The 9,866-nt window shown below is 48.4% G+C and overlaps 3 pseudogenes; all 3 read left to right on the forward strand.

Annotated features, from left to right (window-relative positions):
• The first annotated feature begins 791 nt into the window (after positions 1–791).
• On the forward strand, positions 792–1,991 carry LOC101401008 (A-kinase anchor protein 17A pseudogene; annotated as a pseudogene).
• Positions 1,992–4,706: 2,715 nt separating this feature from the next.
• Positions 4,707–7,992, forward strand: LOC147914338 (nuclear pore-associated protein 1-like; annotated as a pseudogene).
• Positions 7,993–8,110: 118 nt separating this feature from the next.
• LOC147914339 (nuclear pore-associated protein 1-like) lies at positions 8,111–9,315 on the forward strand (annotated as a pseudogene).
• The last annotated feature ends 551 nt before the right edge of the window (positions 9,316–9,866 follow it).

The following is a 9,866-nucleotide window of genomic DNA, read 5'->3' on the forward strand; positions in this document are numbered from 1 at the left end:
TCACCACTTCTCTAATTGGTCTTCTTGCTTCCGGTATTGGCCACTCTATAGCCAACCAGTCTCCCAATATGTTCTCAGATTCATCTTTCTACATCACAAATATCATAATGATGCTTCTCTACTTAAAAATGACTTTCCATTGATTTCAGGATAAAATCTTAACTTAGTAGCTTTGCATATGAGGCTCTTTCTCATGGGACTCTCTTCATATTCAGCCTCATCTCTCATCACCTCCTCTGCCAGCCTCTACTCCAGGTTTAACTGTTACTGTAAACCTGAGCCAACCTTGCCCTTTCTCCTTCTGGAATATTTTCTCCAGCCTGCTTTGCCTGGCTACCTCTTTCTGGTCCAGTGGAGTCAGCATTCCTCTAGAAAGCCTTCCCTAACCCCTCCATTCTGTGTTCTCTTAGTACTCTGCATTCATTCATCTATTTATTCAGCAAATATTTATCCAGCAGTATGGCCAATGTTGATACATCTGTGAACAAGGCAGTCAACGTCCCTGCAGCCCAGAGGGTATATTCGTAACTGTTTACTTACTCTTTTCTCTCTCTCTAGACTGAGGTCCTTAAAGGCAGAAATTAATGTCTTACTCACCTGTGTGTCTCCGGCACTTAGCACAGGGCAGGCACCAGTGGCGTGGGTCCCTTTAGGAGAGCCTTTGGCTGACAGTGGTGACGCCAGGTGGGGAGGCCATGCCTGCTGGGTCATCAGGGGTGGCTATGAGCTCGGCCAGAGCAGTGGCAGCCTGGGACGCAGGCAGAGCTCCACATTGGCTCAATGCCCCAGCTATGGCAGCAGGTACCATAGTCCATGACACATTTGCAGCGGAGGAGCTCTGCCTTCTCTACAGCCTCTACCTCAAGCCCATCACAAAGATGACCATCAGCCTGGCCATTCCACAGGTGAAGCAGCCCAGGAAGTCCATTTCCAACTGGGAGGTGATGGAAAGGCTGAAGGGCACGATGAACAGCCACCAGTTCTCCACCTTCCGGCTTTCCTAGAACAGCATGGACTTCATCTGCTTCAAGGGCAAGGTGGAGAACAAGAGTCTGGTCAAGTCTTTCCTGGCCTGCATTGTTGGCAAGACCATCCAGCTCAGCATTTCTCCAACATACTCAAGGTGCGCCACGCCAAGTTCAAAATCTATTTAAATCTGTTTCCCCACTTGCCACAACTGGGACTCCTTCTTCTGCGAAGCGCAGGATATGAACAAAATGCTGTCAGGAGAGAGGCTGGACATGATTCACCTAGAGGAGCTGCCCTGCAAACAGTTCCCCTGAAGGAGTCGGGCTCAGAGAAGCCCAATGAGGAGGTTCTCGTCAAAGTGTTCGAGAAGTTTAGGGAGATATGGAACATGGACATCTCCATGTTGGACCCCCAAGGGAGGAGATGACCAGCCAGAACTTCCATACCTTCAGTTTGGGGGACACTTGAACTTCAAGGCTATGTCTAGTACCGCGGGTACGTGGGCTTCATCCGAGCCACGAGAGCCTTGGGTAGGACGAAGCTCGTGTAGAAAGGTGAGGAAGGCAAGGCTGCGGCCTGCAACATCAAGGTTTCTTTTGATTCAACCACACAGCTGGGTGACGCCTCGGTGAAGAAAGGGCAGCGAGGAGAAGAACATGAGTGCCAAGAGAAAGAGGCAGAGAGCAGAGGATAGGCAATGGAAAGAACTAGAAGAATTGCAGACAGAAAGAAAAAGAGAGAAGTTTTACAAGAGGGAACAAAAACAGAGGGACCACGAATTCTGTCGGAATCAGAAAAAGCTCCAGAAGCTATGAGCAGAGAAGCAGAAAAAGCTACAAGAAAAAATGCAACCGCAAGAGGGGAAGCTGCTGCTGCCTCAGAGGAACCTGGGGTCTATCAGGCTAATTCTGGAGCTGCTGGGCAGAGCCAAGGCACCTGCCAGGCAGGGCGGGGCTGGCCTTGATCTTCATCACTGGAGCTGCCTCCTCCTGCTCTGGGCTGCCACCTGTGCATGTCTCTGAAAATCAGGGCAAGCATCAAGCCCCTCCGTTTCCTCACCTGGTTGCAACCACAACGAAAAGAAATAAGTCTTAATACATAGAAAAAAAGTACAGTTAAAAAAAAAAAACTTGGAGAGAGTGCACAATAACAATGTTTTATTGTTCTAGAGTGACTCTCGTAACATAAACATGAAATTACTCTTAGCTAGAAAGTGCTTAGACTAGTGGACAATCTAAACTAACCTGTGAGTGATAATCTACTATTCATACCAGTCGTAGAATTTCTTTTACGTATCTCACAGCATGGTCTATCAGCACTATCCAACAGAAATATAATGCAAGCCACACAGATAATTTTAAAGTTTTTAACAGTCACATGCAAAAAAATTAAACAGGTCACATTAATTTTAATAATATATTTAACTAATATATCCAAAATATTATCATTTGAATATGTAATCAATATAAAAAATATTGAGATATTACACATTCTCTTTTTTGGACTAAGTCTTTGAAATGCAATGTACATTTTACATTTACAGCACAACTCAAGCTGTACCAGCCACATTTCAAGTGCTCAACAGCCACCTGTGGCTAGTGGCTACTGTATTGGACAGCACATTTCTAATGTAGAACAAAGGCTTCAGATGGTATTTTAGCAGTAGGCCATTGTCCTCAGATGCAATCTTAGGCTGAATCCTATTATGTAAATTGATCAGGGCAGAGCTGCTCAGATTGAAGCAGAGGAGGGATCTCAGAGCCCCATCTGAGGCCCACCCCTTTTGCCCCTTCCACCACTTCCAAACAGTCTGCAAACTCTAGCATACAGTGGTGTCACTCTTTGCCCATCTGTTATTGACTCATCTTTGAAACAATTAGCCTTCCAAACAAACTGCAGTTGGTTATCATTAACAGTCTCTTTTTTTCATTCCAAAGGCACATATAGTTGCTCCTCAAAACTTCTAATTAGAATAAGATAACAAATGAGAGAATACATTGAACATTGAGTGGGGTGGGAGAGTGGTGGAAAGTTTGCATTGTCATTGGTGACACCATGGTAAATATTGACTTTCTATTAGGTTTTTTGAAAAACTGAAGGTATCTCTGATACCACCATTATTAGACCTGTGAGGCCTTTATTCCAAGTAGGATTGCCAAATAAAATACTGTATTTTAATTTGCTAAAGATGAAAATCCTAGTCCCAACCTGCTAGTGCAGTGTATGGGCTAGTGGTGGGAGAGCGGGGGCACTTGGTTTCTAATCAAGATCAGGTAACCATCATTAGGTAAGTTAATACCTCTTAAGGTCACTCAGTGAAAACAGGACAACACCAGCTTTTTAAGATTTTTGTGGGGATTGGAGAAATTATTAGTGATGTTGTAAGAACAGTTTGAGAAACTATAAATTTCTTTAACTGGGTTTGAGATTTCCTAGGTGAATTAAGGATGATGGTTTTAAGGATTCTCAGTCTCAAAAGTTCAATACATCCAGACAATGGAATACTATTCAGTGCTAAAGAGATATGAGCTATCAAGCCATGAAAAGACATGGAGGAAACTTAAATGCATATTACTAAGCGAAAGAAGCCAATATGAAAAGGCTACATACCATATGATTCCAACATTACTATATTCAGGAAATGGCAAAACTATGGAGACAATAAAAAGATCAGTGGTTGCCAGGGGTTCAGGGGTGGGGACAGATGAATATGCAGAGAACAGAGGATTTTTAGGGCAGTGAAAATATTCTGTAAGATACTATAAAGATGGATATGTCGTTGTACATTTGTCCCAGCCCAGAGAATGTACAACACCAAGAGTGAACCCTAAGGTAAACTGTGGACTTTGGGTGATTATGATGTGTCAACGTAGGTTCATCCCTGGTAAGAAATGTACCACTCTGGTGACTGATGTTGATATGAGTCGGGGGGAGGTTATGCATGTTATGGGGGCAGGGGGCATGTGGGAAATCTCTGTACCTCCCTCTCAATTTTGTTGTAAACCTAAACCTGCTCGAAAAAAACTAAGTCAAAAAAAAAAAAAACAACTCATCAACACAGTCTCCCTGAGATTGTCTTACAGAGATGATTGGGCATACCTGGGTGAATTTTTAAGCAATCCTGAGTGTATGTACCTCCCCCTCTTGCATTTGACTTGAACCCTGAATGTGCCTGCTTGAAGCTATCTTCGACACTCATTTCTGCTGCCCTCCTTTCTTCACCTACCACACCCGTCCTTTACTAGTTAGTGAATGTGCTGTCTTCTAGTTTTGCAATATACAGATTACAAACTTTGTGGATAGGTTTTCTCTTGGGTTATAAACTGGGTGAAAAAAAAGGATGAATTTCTTCCTTCTTAAAATATTAGCTGTCATACAAAGAAATGAACATGTGTGAAAGATACAGGGAAAATGCAGCAACCTTAATATGTAATTTACCAACTAGATTCTATTTCATTCACATTTGACCCCCCAATATTATTAGGGTGTTAAAAATATACTTAAAAGCACTGTGGGGGCTGCGGGAGGGATAGCACACTAGGGCCTAAGACGCATCTTTGTTGCAATGGTTCCTCCAGGATTAGCTCATTATTTGCCGTCACACATTTAAATTTTTATTTATCCTCTTCACAAAACTGTTTACATAAAATTCCAGGGTGCAGAACAGAAGCCTCCTAACACTTGGAGCAGCCTCTCTCTCGGAGCAGCCTCTCTCTCTCTGCGTGTGGAACGACACCATGGACAGACCCAGGGGGTGCTCTGCAGGGCTGAGTTCATCCCGTGAGGGTCAGTCCAAGGGAGAGCAGACGGTGAGCTGTTCTGAACTTTAAGGAAATGCCAAAGCTGTCTTTGTAGGTCCAAGTCTCTGGCAGATCCTTAGAAGCCACGATCAGTGTAGGGCATTCAACCTGAAAACACTAAAAAACATTCTGGAAATTAACAAAGTGCCTTTTACAAAAGACTCTGGGTACCCTAAGTATGTAGATTTTGTAATGAATCAACGTTAAAGATGTAAATGGAGTCCTGATTTGTCACCTAGAGGTGACAAGAAGTGCCTTTGGGGATTGCCCAGGATCGAGGCCTCGGCCAAATTCCTGCCAGTCTTCTGGAAAATGTAACCAACCTTAAGGCACAACTTTTGTGACCTAATCTTTTAATTGCCTTTTCTTCCCTCATTTAATTTTTTCTACCCTTAATTTCTCTTCATCAAGAAAAACAAAAACAAAAAACTGACACTTTTGTATATACATGGTTGGAAAACAGTCATTTTTTGGTTTTCTGTTTGCAAATAACTAGGAAATATTAAGAGAACCCTTGTAGACTGGAAATACACCAAGAGGCTCAGCAAGAGCTTGGAAGGTTTCAGTTCACAGAAAGTAATTTTAAAATTGGAAATAAGATAAAATCAGGAGCAGATGATTTTATGGGGACTCGCTTAGTAACAGACTATTTCTGAGCACTTTTTATGTGCTCAGTGTGAACTCACAGTATGACAAGGGACAGACAGGTGGGGAGGTTCCCTGACCAGGAATCAAACCCAGGCCAGGGCAGTGAGAAGGCCAAACTTTAACCACTAGACCACCAGGGCAGCCTTTAGGCACCTGGAGGATCTGAATGGTTGTAGCTTTCTGACGAATTGTTCCCTTTATCGTTATGTAATGATTCTCTACTTGGTAAGTATGATGAATATAGCTACACCCATTTTCCGGTGTAATTGCACTACTTACAATCTTTACATTTTTGGATCCTTCAAAGTAGACCAAAGAGAAAATCTGAGGTAGTCTACGGTTTAATGTTGTTTTAAACTACAAATTTCTAAAAAAAGTGAAGACAGAACCTGCCTGCCAGGAAGGGACGTCGTCGGGTACAGCACCCAGTCAGGTCAGGCTCCCCGTCTCCTCCTCAGAAACCTGGCAACCTGGCTGATGACGCTGGGGGTCTAGGGGCCAAGGACAAGGCACCCCTGGCTCCAGGCCTCACAGAGAAGCTGGAGGCGGGGGTCCCTGGAGGAGATGGGCACACTCTGGCGGGATCTGGTGGCTCCTGGCTCAGCTCTGAGCAGGCTCTGACCTCGGGGACCCCGAGGAAAGCACTGGCGACACACACCCAGGCGCTCAGTGGCCTGCAGAGCCAGCGCCCAGGGGGGTGAGCTGTGGGGATGGGGCCTCCCAGTCCTGAATTGTCCCCGCATGGTGGCCCATCTGGCGCCAAACACCTGCAACCCACGGCAGGAAGTCCCAGGTGCTAGAAAGTCCAGCTGGGGCGGCCGGTGGGGCCTTGCCCTTCGCCCTTTGGCACCATCTCTTCACATACTGGGCTGGCGTGTGGCCCTGGTGCTCCCTTTCTCTGTGACATGTTCCAAGGAGACGTCAAAAGCATCAAGCTGAACAGTGCAGTGCCTGCCTGGCCCCGGAAGGAGTCAGAAGCTAAGGACAAGCTCTCCAGTTTCATACCCTATTCTTGGATGATGCACAGCAGCTCTATATGGGCTATTTCCTTTGTAAGTTTTGTCCCCCTCCCTGCCACCTTCCCCTGCCTGGCTGTGGTCACCTGGTATCCACCACCCGCAATGCTGCCCTGCCTGGCTGGGACCACCCCACTATTCCTGCGCCAACCATCCACCCTGGTTGTAGGCTGTTCCACCAGGATCCTGTGCCTTTATCAACTGGCTTTTACATCACGCGGGAGAGGCAGTATCCGACCTAGCAAGCCACGTGCTACCTTCTGGGGATCCTCCCCTTGGTGAGCTAGAGGGACTCTTCAAAGAAGCCCGTGCAGTCTGCTATGCGAGCAGACTGTGAAGGCAGTCAAGGCTATGAAGCCGGTACCATCCAGTTACCTTCCACTTCCTTGCCCAAAGGAGGTGAAGCTCCAAGAAGAGCCTTCTAGGATGAGGAAGACCATGTAGAGACCAAAGGAGTAGATGATGGGAACAGGGGCCCCTATAGCAGTGGGGATATACCCTTGACATCTAGTCCCCTGTAGTCCAACGAAGTCCTCACTTCCCTCGAATGCAGTCCTGTACCTCGGGATCTCCAACCCAGGCACCCAGAAGACAGCTTGAGTGAGAAGGCCCAGATGTTTCAAATAAGCTCCTCCTTGGAAAGCCATGTCATCACCACCTCCTACAGCCCTGCTGGAGATGTCCTGCCTCCTGGGAAGCCTGATCCAGATGCAGCAGTGCTCTCTGACCCAACCCCATGCTGCTCCTGCTGCCGGAGACGTCAACAAAGGAGGTGCTGGGTAAAGACCATCGGCCTAGCTCTCCAGGTCACTGATGTCCGGGAAGGAGACACAGGACGAAAGGCCTTCAGACGTCCCGTCAAGGAGCTCTTCCCCATGGTATCTCCCGGCAGTAGGCCCTGCAAACTGAGAATCGCCATGCCACCTCTGCTGCCCCTGCCACTACCACTGCCACTGTGATTTCTGTGGGGTCGAAGTGAGCTGCCCCCACCTCCTAAGCTTCCTTGCATAGCTATTGCCAAAAACCTGGGCACCTTGGAAAAGAACACTGAGTGTCAGCGGAACAAGATCTTGGAGGATAAAACGGGGGTCATGGCAGACTGCAGTGCCACTCAGCCTGCCCCTTCTTTCTCCCCACCTGCCTTGGAGACTGCAGACTCCCTGCCCCTGGGCACCCACACTTTACGGGACCCTGCTCCTCCCACTGACTTGGGTGACCTGTCTGCCAGACCCCTGATCCTGTCTGCCACTCCACCTTCCCAGACACCAAATACCCATCAGAAAACAAGATACACAGTCCCGAACTCTCCTGTTCTTGCTGATTCTCTTCCTCCTTTTAGACCTAGTCCTGTTTTGGGAATTCCGCTTAATGAGAATGGAGGCCCTTTTCATTCAGTCAGAGCTACAGCATCTCCTATTTCTGGCCTCCCCACATCTCCTAGCACCTCTACCTTCTCCTTCCAGCTGCCCTCCTGCAAAAAAGAACCCCTGACACCCATGTGTGTAGATTTTCCCCTTTCTTTTCTCTTAACCACCCCTCTTTCAGTGCCTTCCACCTGAAACCCTGTGTTCACTGGCCACCCATCCCTTCTGTGGAGTCCCTTCCACCATCACAGCCAGAGCACCTGCAGGTCTGACCTCCCAGCCCACTTTAGAGCCTGGTGTCATTGACATTGAAATGACTCCCCCTTCCCAGGCTGTCATTTTCAGGTCTCCCCCAGGCTCCAGGGTGAGATCTTCCCCATTTTCCCAAGATCATTGCACTGTGGAGCAGAGGCGCCCTGCAAGATACCAGGCTCCACCAGCCCACCTTCCTTGATGGTCCCCTTCCTCATCCCAATTTTTAACTATGCCATTGACCCCCAAACAGCCCCTCAGCCCACATGTGGGACCCCCGATGGGCAGCAGCAGACAGCCTCTCTCCCCAGTGCTCCTGTTCTCACCAGTCCACCCCTTGTGGCTCCTGCAGTCCCCTAGGCTCCAGTGGGCAGCACCTCTGCAAATTTCAAGCCTGCCTTTGACACTGATGCCATGGATCCCACAACTCCTTTCCGGGCTGTCATCTTCCAGTCTCCCCATCTCCAGGGAGAACCACTTCCCATTTTACATGGGGCTTCCTGTGTTCTCAGAACACACCCCCCAGTGGCAGCACTGCCTCTGCACATGTCTCCACCTGTTTACCTGCACAGTCAGCAGATGGACTGCAATTTCCAACCTCCTTTTTGACCCAGGAATCTCCTCTCAGCCCACATTTGGGGCCTGTGATGGGCAGCAGCCTAACAACTCTTTCTTGGTGGGAAAACTGGCAGCCCCAGCACAGGCTGTAGGCCCAACCTCTCCTGCAGCCCGGCCACCCAGAGGGAGCATAACGCAACCAGGTTTAGCAGGTTGGACATCGCCAGGTTCTGCATTTGGCACCGCTGTCTACACCCAGCTGACTTTTAGTGACATTCCAGGTGTTCTACCCACTGGCACATCTACTACTACTGTCTTTGGAGTTGCCATCAGGATACCCAGCACAAGGGACAGTAGCTGGCTGTTTGCCAACAACTCCAGGCCCACTTGTGTTTCTGGGACCTGCAACCCCTACAGATGGTGGGAGCTTTGGGGTCAGTGTTCCACCCCAGGCCTTACTCTGTCACAGGCATCCAGTGCACTCAACTTTGGGGCAGGACTGAAGGGGCACCCAGCACCACTCCTGGTCCTCCTTTTGGTCAGATAACCTGGGATCTATCCGGCCACAGCATGGCTTCTGCAGTAAGATGGGCAAGCACCATCCCTGTGTTTACATGCACTTCTTGTTCCCCATTCACTCCAAGCACTTGGGGCCCACCTGTTAGAGTCCAGGTGGTACGATGGGAGGGGACAACACCAATCCCATGATTGGAGGACGTGGTATTCCTGCTTTCCATCAGTGCACCTCGAGTCCACCTGGCCAAAACACAGGTGGTGCAGTCAGAGGGAACATCATCTCACCGGTGATGGGAGGGCCCTGTGTCACCATCTGCCATCATAACACTTGGAGCCAATCTATGGAGAGCACAGGTGGTGCGATGGGGGACAGCACCATATCTGCTATGACTGGATACAGTACGGTCCCCCATTCATACAGAACCCCTGGGGCCCCCTGGGCAAAATACAGGTGATGCAATGGGGGACAGCACCATACGTTTTTAGAGAGAAACCTCTACTCTCAATCAAAACACCAGAAGGTTCCCCTCTGACGTTGGAGGAGCCAGCACTGTGTTTGGAGGCTCCTGGTCAAAGCAACTGTGCCTGTGCTCAGGGCACAGCAGTGGCAGCCTTGCCTCTGGGGCACCCTCATCACCTACCAGGGCTTCATCAGAGCTACCAATCAATTCCTTTCTTCTATCATGAACCTCAACACCTAAGGAGCAGATCTTCCTCTGCAAACTGTGCATGACCAGGAATGG

This window comes from Ceratotherium simum, chromosome 20 (assembly GCF_057802395.1).
Source record: "Ceratotherium simum simum isolate JZ-2026a chromosome 20, ASM5780239v1, whole genome shotgun sequence".
Classification (NCBI taxonomy): domain Eukaryota; kingdom Metazoa; phylum Chordata; class Mammalia; order Perissodactyla; family Rhinocerotidae; genus Ceratotherium; species Ceratotherium simum.